Below are 24,408 nucleotides of genomic sequence, written 5' to 3'. Positions count from 1 at the left end.
TAGATCCTATTATATGAGGTTGAATTCATTCAATTAGACAGCTTAAGCAGCTCCGATCAGCCGCAGGAACACTTCTCTGAGGAGTGCTAAAACAATGGCCCGGGGGGCAGCTGAAGTTTGCTTTCTCTTGTGTGAGGCCAGCTGGAGTTGCCAAGCACATGGCCACGCTGGGGAGGGCCAATACCACATAATTGCATTAAACCTGCCTGTTCTTTCCAGAAAGCACTTCCTGACCACATGGAGTAGGAAATGAGTTAAGGGGGAGCTTTGGAGTCTTAGGACACCACACCTATCTTTCAATCCCCCTCCCCCAACCCTTCAAGATCACTTTTATGGAAAGAGAATCTAAATTTAGACTGCCCTGCCTAGGGCTAGTTTTGCTATATTATGCTTGGTCGTTCCTCATTACTACGAAAGTGGCTTTTGTTGGCCATAGCATTTGGGGCAGCAGAAAATAGGTTAGAATAGATTTCTATACGGTAGAACTAGAGTATCACTAATTCCATTGCACTTTCTGAAGATCCTAGTCTGCCTGCAAAATCCACATTCAATATTAACCTCTCTCTCAAAAAGCCCTTCCACGTCTCTGTTACCAACTCAGGCTGTCGTTATGTCCCTCCCTCATGCTTCCCTGATACTTTACCTTTATCTCTTCTATGGGACTTCCTTATTCATCTGTCCATCCACTCAACAAGCATTTATTGAGCTCCCACCTTACACTGGAAGCAGTCCTGGGCACGTTCACATAACATTCATTTAAACCTCACAGCAACCCTTTCAGGTAGTTAATATCGTCCCCCTTTCACTGACGACGCCTAAACTCACAGAGCTTAGGCAGCTTGCCGAAGGTCTAACAGCTGGTGCTGACAGTGTTTAGCTTCAAATCTAAATTTCCTATCCCCAAACTCAGACTTCCATGAATCAGCTATTTGTGTACTTGTCTATCTCTGTCACTTGATAAATATCTAATGGGACCTACTATGTGCTAGGCACCATCCTAAGCACCAGGGATACATAAGTAAGTCCTGGTCCTGAGAAGACAGACGTGTTCCCAAGGATCTCTTTGAGTCTGACAGTCATGTCATTTATTTATTCAATAGGCAGACATTTGAGGAGCATCTGCTGTATCCTAGAGACACCATGCTCTGGGCCTGGAGAAACGGCACAGACATGCTGCTGTCCTCAGGAGGCACAAGCAGATCATCACCGGAGCACACAAGAGGGTGTGATTTGCTGTGTATGGCAAGTTTGGAGAAGGCTTCATAGAGAAGCCATTGAGTTGGACCATACAGTTTAAGGAGAGTTTTGATAGATTTTTTTTTTTTTTTTTCAAAAACAGGGTAAGGCATCCTAGAGAGAAGTCTTCATGAGCCAAGGCATGGAGGTAGAAAACTGCAGGGTGGCGTCAGGGTAGTTTAAACAGCACTATGTGGCTGGAATGCGGGGTGTGACGCAGGGAGTAGAGGGACAAAAAATCGGAAAGGGTGCCTTGAAAGTTATGTAAAGGAGCTTAGACTTGATCTCAGGAAAATGGAGAGAACCACTGGAGATTTCTGAGCAGAGGAGCTTATTCATCTTTGTGTTCCATGGCGTGTGGCAAACTGCCTTGTTCCTGGTAGCAGTTTCTAGCATTTGTCACTTTCCTGGCACCAGAGAAGACTCTGGCCCCCAACATGATGTCATGCTCTGTTTACACAGGAAAAATAATGCCGATGCTCTTGCGTATAGCAGTTTTCTCGCCAGCCCCTCTGCCAAGTCATCCCAGGTCTGAGAGCAGTCGTTCTCTTTTATCCCAGGCCAAATCGCTGCCTCCGTGTTGTTGTCACTGCTACTGACCCTGTTTTTTCCCCTTGGAGAACAGAATTTGGTCCAGGGGAAGTAGTACTAGCCGGGGAGGCTTAAGGAACTAGGGTCCTGATCCCTGCTCTACAAGTACTTAGAGTGTAGCCTTTGCCTGCTGCCCTTCTGTGAAATGGATAGATGATTTCTACATTCCCCTCCAGACTTGAGTCTCTCATTTTAAATGTAGGGTCAACACACCTTCACCCAGGCCAGACGGTGGCTATATCTGCAAAATTCTGCTTTAACAATGGCAGAATAATTTTCTATGTTTGCAGTCTGTTTTATCTTCTCTGTACTTTGTCTCACAACTCCACACTCCACCTCCTCCTTGCCCATTCTAGGAAGGTTTCCAGGGGTGTTTGCACCTATGCCTCAAGAGAGATTTGTGTTGCTAAGCTAGAAGCAGAAGTTGCTAAAGAAAACTCTTTCTGCCAGTCTTCTTTGAAACCCTCAATGCACTGAGGATAAGAGGCCACTTGTCCCAAATGGAGCCCAGAGAGAAAGGAATACTTTTCAGAAGAGAGAGGCAAGAATAGCAAAATTGAGAAGAATCTCTTTCTTAGGATAACCATAAAACCAATCTTGTGGAGGAGGATGTTTGTGAGAATAAAAGGTAACATTTATTAATTATTAACCTGGAATGGGAATTCCCTAGCGGTCTAATGGTTAGGACTCAGCACTTTCACTCCAGTGGGCCCGGGGTTCATTCCCTGGTTGGGGAACTAAGATCCCATAAGCTGCGTGGTGTGGCCAGAAAAAGAAACAAAAAATTACCCTGGAAGCATAAGCATAAACCAGGATGGTCCCAGCAAACTGTGTGTTGTAGTCAACCTACACCACCATTAAATCCAAAAAGAATCACGCCCGCACTGTCCTACAGACATCACTAATCAATCCCCACCCTCTTTCCACTGAGCTCAGATGAGCCTAGAACCCTTCTGAACAAGTACTCCCGAGACTGCTAATCCATCAGTGTTGGCCCTTGAGTTGAAATCTCTTTATTACAGTTAATCTTGTAGTAGAAGCCAGACATAGTGGATACCATGATGCTCTGCCCAGATCCTCTCTGGGGGGCTGAGGAACCCATCCCTCAGCTGCTGAATCTATTGTCTGCTGATGGCTGACAGATGGACCCCTCACCAAGCATTGCCCACAGCTGAAGGACACTGCCTTGCCCCAGGTCACGTCCTCTCCCAAGTGCACTGGAGACCAGTGACTGGTTGATGGAAGGATACAAAGGCCAGACCCCACCCCCCCACCCCACTTCCTTCAATTTGAGTCCAAACTGAAAGGCAATCCCAGCTCCAGAACTTTCTGTAAGATCAGCTGAGAGTGATGGCTTCCTTCTCCTTCCATTCAATCTTGACTTCCTCACTTCCCTACAGATGTATCTCCCAGGAGTCCTCCTCAATCAACCTCTCCCCACAACTCTCCATCTCAAGATCTGTCTGCAGGGATCCCTCTCCAAGAAACCAAACTACCTCTGTGCCATTAGTAAGAAGTAACCCCAAGGTTAACTTCCTAATTTGTACCTCAGTAACATAGGTCAATTAGCATATATTTCTTATTCTCACATTTAATTGACCTTAATTTAAAACCTGTCCCAGAAAATACAATGCCCCTTCAATACAATCAGATCACAATACAATCAGAAGAGTGCAAGTTCTCTCCTTCTCTAGTCTTTAGTGGAGGAAACAGGATCGCTATGTGGTTCCACAGCAGTAAAGTGGAACAAACATTTTTAGGGAGATAGGAGACCTGGGTTTTAGTTCTGATTTTGCCACTGACACACTGTCATGTGAGCAAATCATTTACTTTCTCTAGGTGGATCCTAAATCTACTTGTCTATAACATATAGGGTTTTTCAGAAAAATTATCCACTTGGAAATAAGGCAGAAAGGTGGGTCCCACATTCTTTCAATGTTATACAGGAACAAAGACCACTCAGAGATTGTCTGGAGGTATGAATCTCATTTCTCTCACAATTTGCTATTGATTGAAGGTCCCTGATTTAGTGAAATCACTTATTACCTGGTAGGGTTTTGTCTCATAGATATGCAAATAATTTCTGTCCATGGAACAGATAACCACAACGATTTATAACCCAGTTTTTAATGTAACCTAGTAAATTTATCCTAATATTATATAATATATATCTGACTTTTCTAATGTTCTTTGAACCAGTCATAACATCTTACTGGTTCCCTCACTAATTCATGAGTTCAACAGAATCTCTTACATGTGGTTCATTTTATATTTGTAGTGATTTTATCTTTTTAAAAATTATATGTCAACAGGCTTGATCTGAGCCATGGTACTGGAAGAAAACCAATCCACACACCCACCTTGAGAACTCAGGGATCATATGACGTTAATGTAACACAAGGCGTCAAGGACTCCTTTCTGCAGAAATCCTCTGGACCATATTACCCTTCAGAGAGTAGTCAGCAATACCAGAGTCTCCTGAGCCATCATCCCTTGATCACTGCGTGGCTGGGGTGGAGGCTGGGGAAAGAGCAGCACAGCCAAGGCTTAGTGACGGGGACTTCCCCAGGGTTTCCCAAGGTCTGAAGTTTATGAAAGTTATACATGGTCAGAGCTGGGGTTCAAACCCAGGCCTGTCTAGCACAAAAGGCAGGCCTGTAACCACACTCCTTATACCTTCACGCCATGACTCATCAGCCTGTATCCCCAATGTATATCACATATGCCTAGCACATAGGAGGTGCCCAACATATACCCCATGCAATTAAAAATTTTTACGTATTCCTAGTGGCTAGAGCTTGGATATTTTCAAAGGACCAAATCAATTGATAAGCCTCACTTCAGAGCACTGGGAAAGACAAACACCTGGGAGCCAGACAGGCCTATGGTCTAGCCCATCATTGCCATTTCATGGCCACTTAGTAGTGTAACCTTGAACCAGAAATGAAGGCATGTGAGCCTCAGTTTCCTCCCCTGTCACAGGCAAGTAATCCTCATAGGCTTGTTATGAGGATTAAAGTAGAAAAAGGAATGTGAACACACTTAGCGCAGGACCTAGCAAAGGTGCCCCCGCCCCCAGTCGTCTTTTGGTCTTTCCGTCCGCTCTCAGAAGACCCTGGAAGGCTATGAGACCTTGGCTGTGCTGCTGTATCTACCAGCCCCCGCTCCAGCCACACAGTGATCAAGGGATGGGAAAATGCTCTGTTCAAACAGGTGTCACTGTTCTCAACCTACAGTCTCATTTCCTGATCGTGTCTTAATCTGCTCATCGGTGGTGAAAGTTGATTTCTTGCACATTCTTATATCAGTGGGAATTTCTGCCCTTGGCTGACAGGCATTATGGGCTGGCTTTGACATACAGCCCTACAGGGCCTGAACAGCCCCTATTCTTTCCCAGTCCTGAAAGGGAGCTTTGTGCCAAGGATTCATTAAACTGCACTGCACAGCCCCTTCATAAATGGGGCTCAATAATGAACAGTCGATTTAACTGGAAAAGCTGCTGGAGCTGTTAAATTAAAGGGAAATAAAGTGCACTTTAGACTCAGTCTGCCAGAAGAAATGGTGACCTAAAAGGAAAATGTTCATTTTTATTGAATTGAAGTTTTTAAAAAAGTGTAAAATGTCCAGGAAACTTCCTTGTGACAGGCAATGAGACATAAAAGCAGAGAATGCACGCTTAAGATAGTGATGCTTTTTATTCACTAGCATTGCCCCAAAGTGAGTCTTGGGCTCTCAGAGAAAACAAACGATTGACCTAATTTTGGGAAGGAAATATGAAGGGACTCTGCAATATGCCACAAGAAGTGTTTTTTGTTTGTTTGTTTTTTAATTTTTAAAATTATTTTGTTTAAGACCAGGCTTTCTCTTTCATTCTTGGGACATTTGAGGGACCAAGGGCCATTCTTTTCAGTTTTTCTGCTCTCTTTCAGGAATAAGGAATCTCTCCAGGAGGAGATCCAATTGTTTCTCCTCACACTACAGCTCAGAGTTATATTTGATTTGAGTATTGTGCTCTGACATCTAACTCAGCAGCCTCTCTCTTAGGTTTGAGATTTCAGCAGTATGCATAAGTGCACCAAAGAACTTTCTCTTCAACTTCTTCTTCTGAGTTATATCACTTCTAAGCATGGTGAGATAGAACTTCTACTAACATATGCTGGAATGTTATGGTTTCCAATAACTCTCATGTGCAAGAAGTAAAAGCCACTGTGTTTTAGCAGATAAAATAACTATATGGTGGTCTTAGCTTTTCTCTGCTAAACTGCTGTGAGCTGGGAATTATTCTTTACAAGATCCCCTTATCCTTCATGTTTTCAAATCTTTATACAGAATTGGCTCCTGGGTACATTATAGGCTTCCCTAGTCAAGGCCTGGTTTTCATCTTTAAGCATCGTTTTACCATAAAAAACGACAAAAGTCACTCATCACAGGGAATTTAAAGAGAAATCTGAAAGGCAATGTGAAATAAATAAAGGCCCACTTCCACCCTCATTGTTCAGGGTCACTGGAATCCAAACACAGATTTTCAGTTGCAAAGCTGTATAGAAAAGGCAAAACTTCCTTTCTAAGAAGTTTTATGCTCCCTTTCTGGAACCTACTTTATTTTTCATTTTGAATTCTAAGCCATCAATTTAATTTTTTTAGGATTCTGCTTTGAGCAATTCAAAGCCGCCTTGAAAATATCCTGAAGTTGAAAAAAATAAATCTCTATATGTGCTCATTTTTAATAGTAACTATGGTGACCCACTAAAGAGTATTGTTTTATTCTTCGTCCATCTACCACCAATGAGTCACGGTTGACCAATGTAAAGCATGGGCTCTCTACACCATGAAATTCTGGGTTCATAAAAAACTGCTGCCTGTGACAACTTCTGGGGAACTTTGCTCAGTGTGAGCCCCGATGGTTATTAGGGTCTACACCTGCATCAGAGCAAACAAAGTTTCATTCACTTTCCATAAAAGATTGCCAGAGTCCAAAATGGCTGTGCCATCCTGTGTGAGCCTGATTACATTTTGACGTTTAACAGTGCAGTAAATATTCATTAGAAAATACATATTAGAAGGGTCCAACTTTTACACATGGCACGAGTCACTCAAATGCACTTTTCCAGTCATGACTTGTCCTACATAAACAATCATCAACCTACTCAAAAGACATTTAGCCTTAAATATGGGAGATAAGAGAACCTTCTGGATCTGACCACAGCCAGACCACAGTAAGGAAAATGTTAATATGTTACAACTTGTCTAAAGGAAAATGACCAGGAGAGTGATGCTGATCAAAATTAAAGCACAGGAGAAAGTACGCTTCTATAGGATTCAGAACATCCTTGAATTCTTCTATTTATTTTAAGAAATAAAATTTTATGTGCCTTTTTTCCTACCCGTGTGTTATCTTTCTGAGGAAAGGAAAAAGATGTCCTCAGTGCCTGACGGAAAGTATGACAGGTAGAGGTTTAAGAAATATTTGACAAGAGAGTAAAAAAAAAAGAAGAAAGAAAAGGGAAGAGAAAAAAGGGAATGTGAGACAATGAAAGGAAAATGTTAGCCCAGGGAAACTTAGAAATGACACAATAGCTTTCTTCACATATTTAAAGTATATCATTTAGAAAAGAGATTAAAATGTATTCTTTTAGAAACCCAATAATTTAACTGGGAGCTATGTATAAAAAGTTAAAAGATTTCTGGGTCCTGGATGAAAGGACCCTAGAAGTTGCTACCTCATCCAAAAAAGTAAAAAGCTGAAGAAAAAAAAAAACTGAAAAAATCAACAACCCTTTCTAGCTCCATAAGAGAATTGAGGTCACAGGGCAAAACACTGCCCTCCAAACTGGAGAGACAGACAGACAAATACAGAGAAACACAACTTACTAGAACAGAAGCATCTATGGGAACCAGTGTTCGGGTAAGATGACCTGAACTGTAATTGACAAATTGCTGGAGGCTCAGTGTGAAAAAGTTGGAGAGATAAAAACTCCAGGGGCACACTGCCATCTTGGAATCCCCACAATTTTGTAAGTTTTACCTGTTGGAGTTCTACCCATCCTCACAGTGAATAGCAGAGAAAAATCCTGTTGTGCTTTCAGCAGGGGGAGGGGAGAAGGAGCCATCTTGAAATATGCCAGACCATTCTGTTCTGAACAAGGTCAGTTCTCAGAAGAAACTATTTAACCAGAGCCTAACCTACCTGGGGAAAGGAAAAAACCTGAGAAGGACTTATGGAGCTTACAGTCCAGAGACATAGGCTCACTAAAAGACTGAGCCCTAATCATAGGTCTACAGAATGCTTCCCCTCCCCCTACATCTCACCACCACATTACTAAAGTCCTACGTACAGCAGTTCCTTTTACCCAGTACATCATGTCCAACTATCAAGAAAAATTATGAGGCATACTTAAAGGCAAAAAACACAGTTTGAAGAGACAAAGCAAGCCTCAGAACCAGACTCATATATGGCCAGACTCATATAACTCTGATATTGGAGTTATCAGACCAGGAATTTAAAACAACTAGGGACATATGCCAAGGGCTGTAATGGATAAAGTAGACAGCATGCAAGAACAGATGGACAATGTAAGCGAGAGATGGGACTTCTAAAGAAAAAAACAAAAAGAAATGCTAGAGATCCAAAACACTATAACAGAAATGAAGAATGCCTTTGATGGGCTTATTAGTAGACTGGACATGGCCTAGGAAAGAATCTCTAAGCTTGAGAATATCTCAGGAGAAACAACCAAAACTAAGAAACAAAGGAAAAAAACACTGAGGGAAAAAAACAACAGAATATCCAAAAACTGTGGAACAGTTATAAACGGTGTAAAATTAGTAATGAAAATAGCAGAAGGAGAAGAGAGAAAGGAACAGAAAAAATATGTGAAACAATAATTTCTGAGAATTTCTCCCAAATTAATGTTAGACACCATATAAAAGATTCAGAAAGATCAGAGAAGAGCAAGCAGGATAAATGCCAAAAAAACCAGAAACAAACAAACAAACAAAAGCTACATGTAGGGATATAATTTTCAAACTACAGAAAATCAAAGATAAGGAAAAAATCCTGAAAGATGCCAGAGAGAAAAAAAACACCTTACCTATAGAGGAGCAAAGATAAAAATTACATCCAACTTCTCCTCAGAAATCATGAAAGCAAGAAGAGAGTAGAGGGAAATATTTAAAGTGTTGAGAGTAAAAAACACCACCAACCTAAAATTCTGTACCCAGTAAAATTATCCTTCAAAAGTGAAGGAGAAATAAATACATACAAACAGTTTTTTAAATATCTTTATTGGAGTATAATTGCTTTTGTGTTAGTTTCTGCTGTATAACAAAGTGAATCAGCTATACATATACATATGTCCCCATATCTCTTCCCTCTTGCATCTCCCTCCCACCCTCTCTATCCCACCCCTCTAGGTGGTCACAAAGCATCAAGCTGATCTCCCTGTACTATGCAGCTTCCCATTAGCCATCCATTTTACATTTGGTAGTGCATATATGCAAATGCTACTCTCTCACTTTGTCCCAGCTTCCCCTTCCCCCTCTGTGTCCTCAAGTCCATTCTCTATGTCCTCATCTTTATTCCTGCCCTGCCACTAGGTTCATCAATACCGTATTTTAAATATTGCATATATGTGTGTTAGCATACGGTATTTGTTTTTCTCTTTCTGACTTACTTCACTCTGTATGACAGACTCTAGGTCCATCCACCTCATTACAAATAACTCAATTTCATTCCTTTTTATGGCTGAGTAATATTCCATTGTATATATGTGCCACATCTTCTTTAGCCATTCATCTGTCAGTGGACACTTAGGTTGCTTCCATGTCCTGGCTATTGTAAATAGTGCTACAGTGAACATTGTGGTACATGTCTCTTTTTGACTTATGGTTCTCTCAGGGTATATGCCCAGTAATGGGATTGCTGGGTCATATGGTAGTTCTATTTTTAGTTTTTTAAGGAACATCCATACTGTTCTCCATATGGCTGTATCAATTTACATTCCCACCAACAGTGCAGGAGGGTTCCCTTTTCTCCACACCCTCTTCAGCATTTATTGTTTGTAGATTTTTTGATAATGGCCGTTCTGACTGGTGTGAGGTGATACTTCATTGTGGTTTTGATTTGCATTTCCCTAATGATTACTGATGTTGAGCATTTTTTCATGTGACAAACAAATATCGAAGGAATTTGTTGCCAGTAGACCTGCCTTGCAAGAAATGTTAAAAAAAAGTTATTTAGAGAGAAAGAAAATAATATAGGCCAGAAACTCGGATCTACAAAAAGAAAGAAAAAGTGTTGAAGAAGGAATAAGTGAAGCTAAAATAAAACTTTAATTTTTCTTATTCTTAATTGCTCTAACAGATGTTTGTTCAAAATAATAGTAGCAACAATGTATTTGATTATATATGCTTATGTACACATACATATGTATGTGTATATCTATATGCTTATATATGTTTATGTATAAATGAAATGAATGACAGCAATGACACAAGGGATAGGAAGAATTAGAATTATTTTGTTATTATGAGGCCCTTGCACTACCTGTGAAGCAATATAGTGTTATTTGAAGATAGACTTGGATTAGTTGTTAATGCATGTTGCAAACTCAAGGGCAACCACTAAAAAAAGTAAAAAAAGAAGTATAACTGCTGTGCTAAGAAAGGAGAGAAAATGGAATCATATAAAATGCTCAGTTAAGACAACAAAAGGCAGAAAAAGAGTGGAAAACAAACAAAAAAAAGAACAGGGACCAAGGGCAACAAATAATAAACTGTAATAAATATGGCAGATATTAATCCAACTATATCAATAATTACTTTGAACATCAGTGGTCTAAAAGCATCAATTTAAAGACACAGATTGTCAAAAATTATGACCACATGTTATCCACAAAAAAAGCCCACTTTATTGTTTTTTCTGGTGGATTTCTTTTCTTCTTTAGCTGCACCACGCAGCTTGTGGGATCTTTTGTTCCCCAACCAGTGATTGGATACCAGGCCCAGCAAGGAAAGGGCCAAGTCCTAACCACTGGACCACCAGGGAATTCCCCAAAAGCCCACTTTAAATTAAAGCACATATAGATTAAAGGTAAATGGATGAAGAAAAATATACCATGCTAACACTAACCAAAAAAAGTGGAAGTACCTATATTAATTTTACACAGGTAAGATACCAGGGATAAATAGGGACACTACATAATGATAAAGGGGTTAATTCTCTAAGAGAATTGCTCAGAGAACCTTCTCAGAAGAATCTGATAATTTCTGTCTGGAACCCAGTACTGAATCAAAAAAAGGAGGAACAGTTGTGTATAACAGGTCAGTTTTCTCTATTCACACCATATAACCTCCAAAGTGGGCTTTTTCCTTCCTGAACTGTGTGTCCCCACCCACCACCCACCACTGAATTATCTTCCTTTTATTATAAAAGATAGTTCAGCTTTCTCTAACTCCTACCTCCGAATTTGCCTCTCCAAATCCATCAAGGCCTCAGCTGAACTAAGGGCCTTCCATCCAGTAACCATACTCCTTAAAAGGAGGTTAAAATAAAAGTAGTTTGAAAATAATGTGTATCTGCCATTACAATTCTTCATACATTCCAAAGAGAAAGTCAGAGAAATTGACATGTAGAAAGGGAATAAGACTTGTCTAAGACAATTTATCAATCCAAGCCAGGTGTAACTGAACATCAAACTCTTACCAAGCTCAAGTTCTCTGTCTCCTAGGCCAGAACTATTTTCACCAGAATGTTGTACCCCATGTGGTAGTTTTTCAATTATTCTCTCCATTCTTTGTCTGGATAACTCTTGCTTGTTCTTCTATGCTTGGATGAAATATTAATTCCTTAGAGAGACTTTCATTTATTGCCCCTCCAGCTAGATTAGATCCCAGCATTATTCTCTGTCATAGTACCTGTTTTCATAACATTGGTACCAAAATAATGCAATTGTATATTTCCTTGTGCATTTATATTGAATGTCAATGTCACTCAGTGTAGAGTAGGTTTCATGACGATGGGAGGCATGATTTTTTTAAATCATTCTCAACCCACTATGTATTATAGTAAATGAAACAAAGAAAACATTCAATAAACATTTATGATAAAGAGTTCAGTAAAGAGAAAGACAAAGGTTTTGGATGGCTCGTCCATGTAGACACTAATGTCACTAGGGTAATGAAAGACCTTGGCCTGGAGAGTGGCATGGAAGCCAGGGTCTGACACCATCAATGAATGAGGAGAATGACCATGAGACCAGGCAGCAGGAGATAAAGTGCTATGAAACAGAACTTGAAAGAGAGAGTTTTATATGATCAAACTTTAAGTTGTGATCAAAATTTGTCATCTCCATTCATCATCTGATTTGAATCAACCTCTCACTGTTCCCAATCCCTCCAACCCAAACTTTTCCTCAGGGCCTTCTAGAAAGCTATTCCATTGAAAACAACTCTCGTGACATCTTTCAACTCTTCCCTCAAATTCCATCTACCATCTTGCCTTAATGAAAACTTAAATTTACCCTAAGCATCCTACTTTGCCTTGCATTTCATTCAATTCCCAGGGCCAGTTCCAGCCCTTTCTCCTCTTCCAATCATGTAAATACTTCCTATAATTTAAGGTTTTGTCACAAGCCAGTCTCTTCTCTCCATTTACTGAAGACTGAGTTGTAGTCTGCCTCTCCACTCTAATACCTGCCATTGCCTTAGTTTACTTTAATGTTCAAGGATACAGTACATCTAACACACTAGCATCTCAGTTCTATGAATGCCACATTTCCACTGTTAAACATTTATCCATGCACTTATCCAACAAATATTTATTGGGCAACTTTTGTAGGCCAGCACAATGCTAAACACTGAGAATACCATAACTGCTAAGATATAGTCTTTATATTTAGGAGACTTGCACTCTGGTAAGTGGAGAAGGCTGTGCAACAGAAAAAGTCCTTGAGGGCTAGACATGTCTGACTTGTTCAACACAGTATCACTAGCACCTATCACTGTATGTGGCACCTAGGAGGAACTTAATACGTATTCCTCAAATGAATGAAACTGACAGATATAAAATGCAATGTATGGAGTAAGCACAGGATGCTATGAGAACAGAAAGGAGAGACAGATAATAGAAAGATGGGGAGAAAGACTCGAAGTATAATTTTCAAAATGTTAAAAATACAATTCTCATTAAAATACTTAAAAATTGGGTGCCTTAATTTTAATTAACTCACAAGTAAGGGAAAGAGTAGGATAACAAAATCAGTTCAAAGTCAGTGAAAAAAATAGAATCCTAAAATAAGACTGCTAAGTTAGTGTTCTACAGGGCAATAAAACCAAAACAAAGTTTTATCAGATGATTCTTAGACAAATTCATTGGATAATGTTTTTTAGTGTGACACTGAAAAGACATAGAATTACCTTTTTGCTGTATTTCCATGTTTTAGACACTTTCTCAACAAAGGCTTCTTTGAGATAATATTGCACCTGATACCTGAAGACTGAGCAGAAGTTGGCCAGTAGGAACGGCAAAGGGAAAGGTGACAAGTGTTCCAGGGAATAAGGAAAGTACAGAAACCTGCTTCGCTTCAATCACCCACTACCCTTGTCAGACCCTGGGCTTGATCCAAATGTGAAAATGTTTCAGTTCTGAAATATTAAACCCTAATATCTCACTTTTTGATGACAACTTCCAATTTTTCCAACTTTTTAGTTTACCTCTTTTTTTTTTTTACATAGGCTTTTCCACCTCATAGAGGCCTCTGGTTCCTTGATTCTTCCATGCTATCCCAGGCTACCAGCCTCAGCCCCATCTAAACTCCATGGCTTGACTCTCTGGCCTACTCTTTTTCAATATTCTCGATTCTGTTACAGCCTGTTATACTGCTATTTTTCCATTGAAGAAATGAATTTACTTTCTTAAATCTATTGGCAGAACAACTAAGCTAATATTTAAATGGAGGTTTGAATTATTTATGCTTAAATAATTAACTATAATTTGAAAGGGAAATGGAGGTAGAGTCTTATGTTTTTCTAGACAAAAATGCCATCTGCTTCAAGAGCCCTGTTAGTCTAAATTGAGAAAATAAGCTTTTCTTAAAGTTATTTCTGGGAATTTCCAGTGTGTGAGATGTATACACAGACACAAGTCTCCATAGGTCTTTTACTACCTACTGCATGGGTCAGTCTATGAACAATATTTTCATAGTCATAAAAGGACTGAAAATTCATTTCACTAAGAAATTATACATAAAGTCCAAAAATAATATCTATAACTGCAAAAAACCTACAGCTAACATCATATACTTAGCAGTAAAGGACTGAACGTTTTCCCCTCTAAGATGAGGAAAAAGGGAAGAATATCCACTCTCACCTCTTCTATTCAATATTGCACTAGAGAGTCCAGATAAAGTAATTAGGCAAGAAAACAAAATAAAAAGCATCCAGATTGGAAAGCCAGAAATATATCTATTTGCTAACGACATGATCCTATATATAGAAAATCCTAAGGAATCCACATAAAAACTATTAGAGCTAATAAACTAGTTCAGCAAGATTGCATGATACAAAATCAACATAAAATATCAGCTGTATTTCTATACACTAGAAATGAACAATTCAAAAGTAAAATTAAGAGAACAATTCTGTTTACAATAGCATCAAAAAGAATAGAATACTTAGGAATGAATTTGACAAAAGTACAAAGCCTACGCTCTGAAAACTACAAAGCATTGTTGAAAGAAATTTAAGAAGGTCTAAATAAATGGAAGATATTCTATGTTCACAGATCAGAAGACAATATTGTTAAGATGGCAATACTAACCAACTCGCTCTACATATGCAATACCATCACTATCAAAATTTCAGCTGACACCAAAGGGAGCTGAAAACAGGGAGGCAGTCCCTTCTTCTCTCTTCTCTCTTTCCAATTTCCCACCAGTGCCTCTCACTGGCACAACCTAACTGAAGGAAACCAGCTAGCAAGGAAATCTAGGAAAAGTAGTTTGCAGAGTCCCGCCCCAGCATCACAGTACAGAATATAGAATAGTGGGCTTAGATCTAGGAGACAATAGGTAAGTAAAAAGAATGCACAATATACCCCTTTACTCAGTATCCAATCAAAGCTCTCTATGCATATTTACGTTTTCATACAACAGAAGTAACAGCCTCAGGCTGCCTCCTAACAAGATGCAACTAACATTTATACAAAGGACGACATTCTCACCCAAAAAGGGGAGACAGAGTCCCAACAGCCACCATATCCATCTCTGGATGAAGTTAACTTCTCTTTTAGTTCAGTCAAAATTGCACCTGATTATTTTTTAACCTAAATAGTAAATTGTAAAGTTAATCCCAACAAACAATTCCATAAAAAATAAGAGAAAAGGAAGGAGGCAAAATAGTTAACTTATACTAAAATACACATAAAATCAAAGACTGAAATAATATCTGCTATAATTCTCATTTCTATAAATGATCACAATGCTCTAGTTGAGGTTTATACTTTTTTTATTACACTAACTTTCCATGTTCCTCTTTCCTTCTTCCATTACCTCAGTTGATTAAGGTTCATAATCTTGTGGAACGACCCAAATCTTCATTCTTAAAGGGTCTGAAGCTTTAGCAGTCTTACATTTATTGGGTCACTATAGTACACCTGGAGAATCCCCTAGTTTCCAGACATTGTTCTCTTTTCCCCACTGTGTAGCAGCAGCCCAATTTTCCCTTGGAAATTAGAATCAATCACCTCAGCCCCGGCAGTCACACCCTTCTTTGTATGTTAGATCAATGATGTGAGGAGCCCAAAATAGCCAGGTGACAGTCTCAACTTCCAATTCAATGGAACCATTGCATGTTTCCTGATGAAAGCATACTTTCTTTGAGTACTAATACTTTTAAAATCAGCAGTGGCCAAATACATAAATATGGGAAGAAAAAATTCTGAAATTTTTGAGGTGATGAAAGGAGCAACTCCCACTTTAACCCCTTGATTTCCAGGCCTGTGTATTCTAGCTATGAGATGAACAGTATCATATATTGGCCACTAGATTAGCATATATTGCAAATTGTAGGATAGCATCCAACCTCTAAAAGTGTTGTTTCCCAGCTGATATTTTACTGTCCTATAAAGCCAGCTTCCTCTGGATAATGAGATATGTGATTACACAATAAAAACAATGATTCCCATGAGCTAGAGCCCTTAGCCTCACTCTTTTGCTGTAAATCATTATTTCCTTGGACAAAACGATGAAATGTGAGATGCTATGGTGGAGAATAAAGCATTCTGTAAGTCCATAGATGATGGAGCTGGCAGAAGCATTTGGGAAGGAAAGCAAATCTATACCCAGAATGACTATTCTAGTGAGAAAATTTGTTTAAAAAAAAAAAGAAGAAAAGAAAATGTGTTCCCTCAGTGATGGAAGGGACATTTTAATCAACCCCCTGGGTACAGTGTGAAGTAAGGGGCTCAGCATTCATGTTTGCTGTTGGCAAGTTGGGCTTTCAGCTGTAGTGATAGGTAGGTCAGCCTTACAGACGGGGAGGCCCATGCTGTTAAACCCATGCACAACTTTGTGCAAGCAGAGTGGCTGCGAAAAAAGACAGACTGATTTCTACAAAATTGCTCTTAAATGTGCTCCTAAAGCACACTTCTGGCTGGAGCCAGTAAAACATGTGGAACCACATGTAGACCAGGCTAGAATTTTTTTAATGGTAACAGAGAATTCCCCATGAAGCCATGGGTATGGGTCATTGAGATCACACCACTAGTACACGGTGAAGCTAACATTTAAATCTGGTTCTGATTGACACCTAAATCTATCCTCTTTCTACCATACCTCCATTGCTTTACAGCAAATTAATGACAACTACGTGAATCTTTCTCCCAAATTGCTTTGTTGCAAACTGAGGTTTTTATTAGGTCTAGCTCTTTGATAAGCCCTAAACTGAGGAAAGACTTACGAAATCATATACATCTGTGCTTATGAACATCAGAACCAATTTCACTACAGAATGTGAGCTTCCAAAAATTTCTCTGGAACAAGCTGCATCCTGATTAACCCCAGATGAAGCTCTTCTATATCATGTGGGGAAGATTTGAAGGGTCAGTTTGGGAAGTGGATGACTTATCTGAACATTTGGGTCTTGTAAGCCCCTTTAAATTAGGCTCACTCACTTACTGACTTGAGACTTTTTTCCAAAGCCCCTATGTGTGATAACTCCCCCAAGTTGTGTCCCAGTAAGAAATTAAGCCTTGTTAATGGGAAAGGACTATCACCCACTTCTATTTTGATGCAAATTGTCCCAGCAGAATAAAAAAGGGGACGGTGAAAGTGATGACACTGATCTAATTATCTGCAGGCCAATATCACCAAGTTTTTGAAAGGAACACACAGAATGGCCTGACACAGACACACAAAACAGCCAGGAAACAATCAGGACCTTAGCAACAAGGCAAAAACTGGCTCCCCTCTGCATAAAGAGCTGTTTTATGAGCATTTCTTGTTACTTTGCATTAAGTCCCACAACCTCCCCCAAAGAAAGTTGCAGTCCATTTTTAACTGATGCCCCATTGCCCTATAATCATTGACATGCACCATTCCACCAACTTCTGCTTTCCAGGCCTATTGTCCACAGACCAGTTTCAAGCCCTGGTTTTATAGAAAATGTAACACATAAGAATAAGACTTCAGTGGATACAGAGCCCCAGCATCCAAACAGTGCGGTACTTCACAAACTGTTTCTCATATTATCCTATTAGTCACAAAGTGAAGCCAATGTTAAAATCTCCATGTTTAAATTGAGGAAAAAGAAATCCACAGAGATGAGGCCACTTGACAAAATGTTCAAAGCCAGCAAGTAGAAAAAAGGAGGCCCAAGTCTAAGATTCTTCATACAACACCACACTGCAGCTGTGTTGTTAAGATATTGGCAAAAAGAGGAAATGAGAGGTATACCCTAAAAATGACCTTCAGTGAAATTTAGCAAATGGTTTGCTGGTTTGCACTTTAGTTTCCTGAATCCAGCCTACTTTACCTGGGTTCCAAGGCCCTACAAACCTTTGCTAAGAGGCTTCTTCTCTCAGCCCTGGCCCTGCCTGGGTCCAGATCCATCCACTGCTCCAAGACCTAACGTTAGGGTTCCACACCCTCTAGCACAGGCAGTGTAGGATAGGCAATTATCATAGACTTTGGAGTCAGGCAGACAGACCTGGGTTTGAATCCCATTGTATGAGCTGGGCAAGTTATTTCAGCTCTATAAAATTCTATTTTCTTATTTGCCTATGGAGAACAATACTATGCATCTTGTGAGGAATCAGCACACGATGATTGTTCAATTAAGGGTAGGTGTATCCAAGGTCATACTCTCATTTATATTTAATCAAAATTCTTCCTACTGTTATTGAAGGATAACTGCATTCAAATTAAGCGGTGATAAATTGTCTTACTACCTAAAAATAGCTAACACTATTTAAGGAGTGAATAAATAATAAAATGAATGACTACATAATTGAATGAATCACTCAAGCCATTGGATATACCTGGTATAATTGAATCAATTTAATTAAACAAATACATATTAAATACTATTATGTCCCAGGTACTGTGCTAAGTTCAAAATATATAACAGTGAATAAGATAGACAGGATCTTTGCTCTCATAGATCTTAACAGTCTAACAATTACTCTCTCCTTTGGTTTTTGTTATGAAATCTATTAAAACATTGAACAAACTATTGGAACTATTTGCTTTGGAAGATACCCCCTCCACTGGCCTATGAGCACCATGAATATAAAAGCTGGGTCTTGATCACCTGTCTCAGGTCCTGGTAACATTTAACAACTTTATGTACTAGCCCAGTTTCCCATTCCTGACAGAGATTTTGCTCTCTCCTCCGGATTTTCCTTAATTGTGCACATTCTTGCTGCTCTTCCCTGACAAAAGTATTCAGACAGGAGGCTGCCCTAGGATTTATTCCTCAAGATATGGTGGGAATGGGGGGTTTGGCAGGGAAACACTTTTAGGCCCAGTTGCAATGTATGGATCCAGAAATTGAAGTTAAATAAACTTTATATATATATATATCTTAAAAGAAAATGATGACATTGTGATGGAAAATGAGTCCAAAATAGTATGTCAACTAAAGAGAGCCAAGGGATCAATGAGAGACAAACTGGGCACCAGGGAGCAAGGAACTGGGTTGGAGGAAGCTCGTGACGACGCCCAAATTACCTCTGGAGACCGGAAGCCAATCCTGCTGCTCCTTTTGTATCCTCCCACCACGAATTTGAGTAAGTGGCCCAGGATAGTTAAAGAAACAGAACAATGTGGACACTGTTAATCTGTGGCACTTCAAACCTACCCCAGGGACCAAAGAAAATTTGGACCAAGCCTGAGAAAACTTGAGTGACCACCCTTTTCCTGACAGGAAAATTAGCTCTACCTTCAGAGACTTGGGGCTTGACTTTAAAAATGAATTCAATCAGCTGTCAGACACCTGTACAAACAGGATGCACCAGGGCTCCTTCACCTTCTTTCTGGTGTCACAGATCGGGGGAGGACAGATAACAAGGTCTAACAATGATTTGTACTTACTTATGCAATGGGTGGAGAACAGGAAGCCTGAATGCAACTGCCTCACCCCTGTCAGAGCTGGTAGCTGGAGATCGTGAACATCTGAGAGCGTGTAGTCTTCAACTGTTTCACAGAGGAACCCTTCCGAGTAAATTGTGCCCAGTAGGTCATTTCATAAAGCTCCTGTGGGTAGAGTGAGGATATGAGGTCTGGAAGGCCACCTGCTCAGCCCCCTCCTTATCCCATGCAGTTGGTAGGGGTGAGAGGAAGGGAGCAGGAAGGGAGAGAGAGCTGGGGAAAGGATGTTGTGGTTCCTAAAGAGAAACTCACAATGCAGCAGAGCACTGGGGATTTCATATTCTTTCAGGGTTTTATACGCCAAAACAATGGTGAATGAGAATGGTCAGGAATGAATAATAACTGGCTGCCAATAGCCTTGTTAACCATGGTGATTATCTCCCAGCCAAAGTCAACAGGCAGCAGACTGATAAGAGACACATCAGTTCTTCTGTTCACAATTCATTTAGAGCTTTTTTTTTTTTTTAATGTGGAAGCCAAATAATTCAGACTTCCAATCTAGGTCTCTAGTCAGCAAGAAAGCATTTTCCCTTATCCCTCACCGTCTCTGATGCTTCAAAACCAGGGAGGAAAAGGCATCAAACCAGCTGGTCAGAAAGGTCTGCATACAGGCAGGAGCTTCCTTCAAAGGCTTTGGAAGCAGAACCCTGTGTAACTGTATCTGCCTGTGGCCAAGCAGCTTCAGAGGCCCCCTCTCCCACCTCACCCCACCTTTGGGCAGCGGCTTCCCAGCTGCAGTGGTTACCAACCCTCAGACTACAGAAAGGGAAATAAACGGTTGCCATTTATCACCTGTCAGATATTCAGCCACCATTAGTCCTGAACAGCAAAGCCAGACACAAAAAGGCAACTACTAGTCTCTTTCATGTATCTTGATGTCCTGGGGGTAAATGCTCAGGCTTTTGGCTTTCTCCACCTACTTGTAATCCACCCCAGGAATGGTATTTGTATCTGTGAGGAGGTGGTTACACAGGTCTGGGGCAGCTGGGGAGGAAGGCCCTCATATCTCTTCAGAAGTTCCTTATGCATCACCCTCATGTCTGGTCCCTAGACTGGTACACACAGAGGTGTTGTTGATCCTGTCAGATCTTTGTGGATATCATATCAGTGTCTGCTGCTATTAAAGTTCAAACTGTTAGTCATTTGCCCGTGGTTGCAAAATTTCTATTGCTATCTTCCCTATTCTTTAGTCCACCAAGCTCCTCAGCACATCTCAGCCCCACCACCAACCCAAGCAGAAACTTTTAAATTCCTTGTGTTCTTTACAAGCCAAGGGAACCAGCAGTGCTATCTTACACCATCTATCTAGACCAATTCTCAGGTACTGTTACACTGTACAGTTCCTGACTCTGGTTAGGTTTAGTACTAACCCAAATGCACAACTTCTCCTAGAGACTTGAAGCATCCCTAGGCCCTGCACCCAGGCCACTAGTTCCAATGCTTACCGTTCCCTCATACCTATCCGAAGACTTCTGTGGTACACGTACACACTCGTACACATACATGTGACATACACACACCTCAAGCTTGAACCCTAAAGTGGGGGGGGGCATGATGAGGACTCCAGTGTCTATCTTACCCTACCTCTTCCATGGTCTCTCTTCTTCCTACATTAACAATGGTAAGACAGGTGGAATTTCTTCAGTCTCATGAGTCAGAGCCTTTCCCTGTGTACTCTGACTGTTCCCTGGACTATGATTTATAGTAGCTATTTAAATTATGTTATAAATTATTAATTTGTTGCAAAATCAATTTAGTGGGTCAAGGCTAGCATTTTTGTAAATGAAATAAAATAGAATTGAACAGAATAGAAAATATTAGAGGGCAATCCCTTAAGTAAGAGTAATACTATTTTCTGAAATTTTTTTGAAGTATAATTATTTACACTATTATATTGGTTTCAGGTGTATAACATAGTGATTCAATATTTTCATACATTATGAAAAAATCACTACAATGAATCTGTTTACCATCTGTCACCATACGAAGTGCTGATTATACATATTCCCTATGTTGTACACCTAAATCTGCTTCATTAAATTCCCATGACATGTTTATTTTATAACTGGAAGTTTGTACTTCTTAATCCCCTTCACCTATTTCACCCATCCCCATACCTCCCTCCCCTCTGGCAACCACCAGTTTGTTCTTTGTATCTATGAGACTGTTTCTGTTCTGTTCTGTTTGTTCATTTGTTTTGTTTTTTAGATTCCACATATAAGTGAAATCATACAGGGTTTGTCTGATTTATTTCACTTCGTATAATACCCTCTAGGTCCATGTGTGTTGCCGCAAGACAAGATTTCATTCTTCCTGAGTAGTATTCCATTGTATATATACACCACATCTTCTTTATTCATTTATCTATTGATTGACACTTAGGTTGCTTTCATATATTGGTTACTGTAAATAATGCTGTAATGAACATAGGGGTGCATATATTTTTTCGAATTTGTGTCTTCATTCTCTTCAGATATATACCCAGGAGTGGAATTGCTGAATCATATGGTAGTTTTAGTTTTAATTTTTTGAGGAACCTCCATACTGTTTTCCATAGTGGCTACACCAATTTACATTCCCACCAACAGTGCACAAGGGTTCCCTTTCCTCCATATCCTTGCTGATACTTGTTATTTCTTGTTTGTTGATAGTAGCCATTCTGATAGGTGTGAGGTGATATCTCATTGAGGTTTTGATTTGCATTTCCCTGATGATTAGTGATGCTGAGCATCTTTTCAGGTGCCTGTTGATCATCTGTATGTCTTCTTTGGGAAAATGTCTATTCAGGTCCTCTGCTCATTTTTTAATTATACTGTTCGTTTTTACTTCCTGAAATTTTTGTTTCAATTTTACATGAATATAGGCATGTGTGTGTATGTTGGGTGATGATTTTAAAAATGTATTTCCTACCATGGGCTGTGGTCAAAAAGTCTGAAAACCACGGCTAAAATTAAATGTTCACGTTAGGAAATCTAAGCTTCACCTTTGATCTATAAAGGTAGCTCAAGACCTTTAGAAGTCAATCTTTTCTTTCAAAAATGCCTGATTCTCAAAAATATTCTCCTCCTAAGTATTCATCAGTGAATTCAGGTCTGAAACTGAAAGCTGAATAATGGACAATTTGTTCTAGGTGGTATCTGCCGTCCCAGTGCTTTTGCCCTGGGTCCCGGAATACGCGAGACCTTGGGTGCACCCTCCAAGAGTGGAGTCTCTGTTTCCCCAGCCCTGTAGGGTTCTTGCAATCAAGCCCCGCTGGCCTTCAAAGCCAAATGCTCTGGGGGCTCTACCTCCTGATGCCAGACCCCTAGGCTGGGGAGCCTTACGTGGGACTCAGAGCTCTCACTTCTGGGGGAGAACAACTGCAATATAATTTTTCTCTAGTTTGCGGGTCGCCCACCCAGTGGTATGGGACTGGATTAAATAATGAGTGTGTCCCTCTTACCGTTTCACTGTGGTTTCTTCTTTATGTCTTTGGGTGTAGAATACCTTTTTTTGGTCGGTTCCAGTCTTTTTAATCGATGGTTGTTTAGCAGTTAGTTGTGATTTTGGTGTGCTTGTGAGAGGAGATGAGCCAAAGGTCCTTCTACTCTGCTATCTTGTCTCTCTGCCCACCAATGAAAACGTCATTGAGCAAGGAGCTACAAGGCAACAAGATTTATATTAAAATTCATCTGAATGTCCAAAAAGTATATTTTTAGAAAGGCATGTATACCACTAGCAGATCTGGCCCAAGGAACATATTAAGATTCAATGAACTGTTACTCCCTAGTGTTTTGCCAGACATCTCAAAATCAAAGATATCCTGGCTCAGTTATATCCTATCACAAATGTTCTGTTTTAATCCAGTGATTCTCTTCAGCCAAACTGAGTTATTCATTATTCCTAGAGTCAAATTTAGGGGCAGGCCAACCAGGCCACTTCCCAAGACCCCAATTTATCCGGAGAGCTAAAGCAGGTCTATATTATATAATATCAACACAGATGGTTTTAAAAAGTGACAGCAACCCAGTTTCACCAGAAAAATCCACCAACAAAGTCAGAAGAAAGCCTCAGAGGGACTTCCCTGGCAGTCCAGTGGTTGCAACTTCACCTTCCAGTTCAGGGGGTGCGGGTTCGATCCCTGGTCAGGAGATAGGATCCCACATGGCTCACGACCAAAAAACCAAACATAAAACAGAAGCAATATTGTAACAAATTCAACAAAGACTTTAAAAATGGTCTGCATCAAAAAGAAAAAAAGAAAAAGAAAGCCTCAGAGCACCTTGTGCTTTATAAATGAGAAGAGTGCTTTGGAGGCTGGGTTGAAACAGACAAGACCGCCTCTCTCAGAATTCTGTGCTTCTGATGGGACCTGACCTCCCCCTCCTTCCCCTGTCTAACACTCACAGCCTCACACCACTAACTGCCTTGAGACCTTCAAGCTTAATCTCACATGCACTTTATACCTGTTTAAGTCAGACACCCTGTGGTCAGGGCATCCTCATCCTCTGGGCTCTCATCCCCCACTTGGCTCTCTATATCCAATTTTCTGATGCCTTTGACTTCAGGAAATACCTGAGGAGACCCAACCACTGTATCCCTCTGGAAGTCAGAGCAGTCATCAGCAAATCCTATATATCCTCAATCTTGTACTGTCCCTTTGCCTTCTTATTCTAACAGAAATCTGACTCTCTTGGCAGGGCGCTGCTTACCCAGCAATGCTCTCAAGCGGTTTTTGTCTTACCTCCAAACTCCTTGTACCACAGACCCAGGTGAAGTAAATGTTCTCCTTTCCCATCCTAGTGTCTCGTGACCACGCTTACCCTTTCCTCCTAAAATTCCCAACTTTGAATAATGTTGCCAGACCATACTACCCTCTACCCTTTCATTGTTGCTGTCACCTACTGACTTTTAAGTCATGCTCTTTCATTTCCTGGAGACTGTATCTCACTTTTAT

At 40.2% G+C, this 24,408-nt stretch overlaps 1 long non-coding RNA gene across 1 annotated transcript in view; it reads right to left on the bottom strand.

Annotated features, from left to right (window-relative positions):
• The window catches only part of LOC118899974, a 48,391-nt gene extending 25,242 nt beyond the window's left edge, over window positions 1-23,149 (bottom strand). Inside the window, exons 1-3 of the long non-coding RNA XR_005021016.1 lie at window positions 22,915-23,149; window positions 19,416-19,577; window positions 4,188-4,347 (exon numbers count right to left, since the gene is read on the bottom strand). This is a non-coding gene — a long non-coding RNA (uncharacterized LOC118899974). The remainder of the gene's footprint in view (window positions 1-4,187; window positions 4,348-19,415; window positions 19,578-22,914) is intronic.
• Window positions 23,150-24,408: the final 1,259 nt, after the last annotated feature.

This window comes from Balaenoptera musculus, chromosome 8 (genome assembly GCF_009873245.2).
Source record: "Balaenoptera musculus isolate JJ_BM4_2016_0621 chromosome 8, mBalMus1.pri.v3, whole genome shotgun sequence".
Taxonomy (NCBI): domain Eukaryota; kingdom Metazoa; phylum Chordata; class Mammalia; order Artiodactyla; family Balaenopteridae; genus Balaenoptera; species Balaenoptera musculus.
This window is presented reverse-complemented; position numbering and strand designations above follow the sequence as displayed.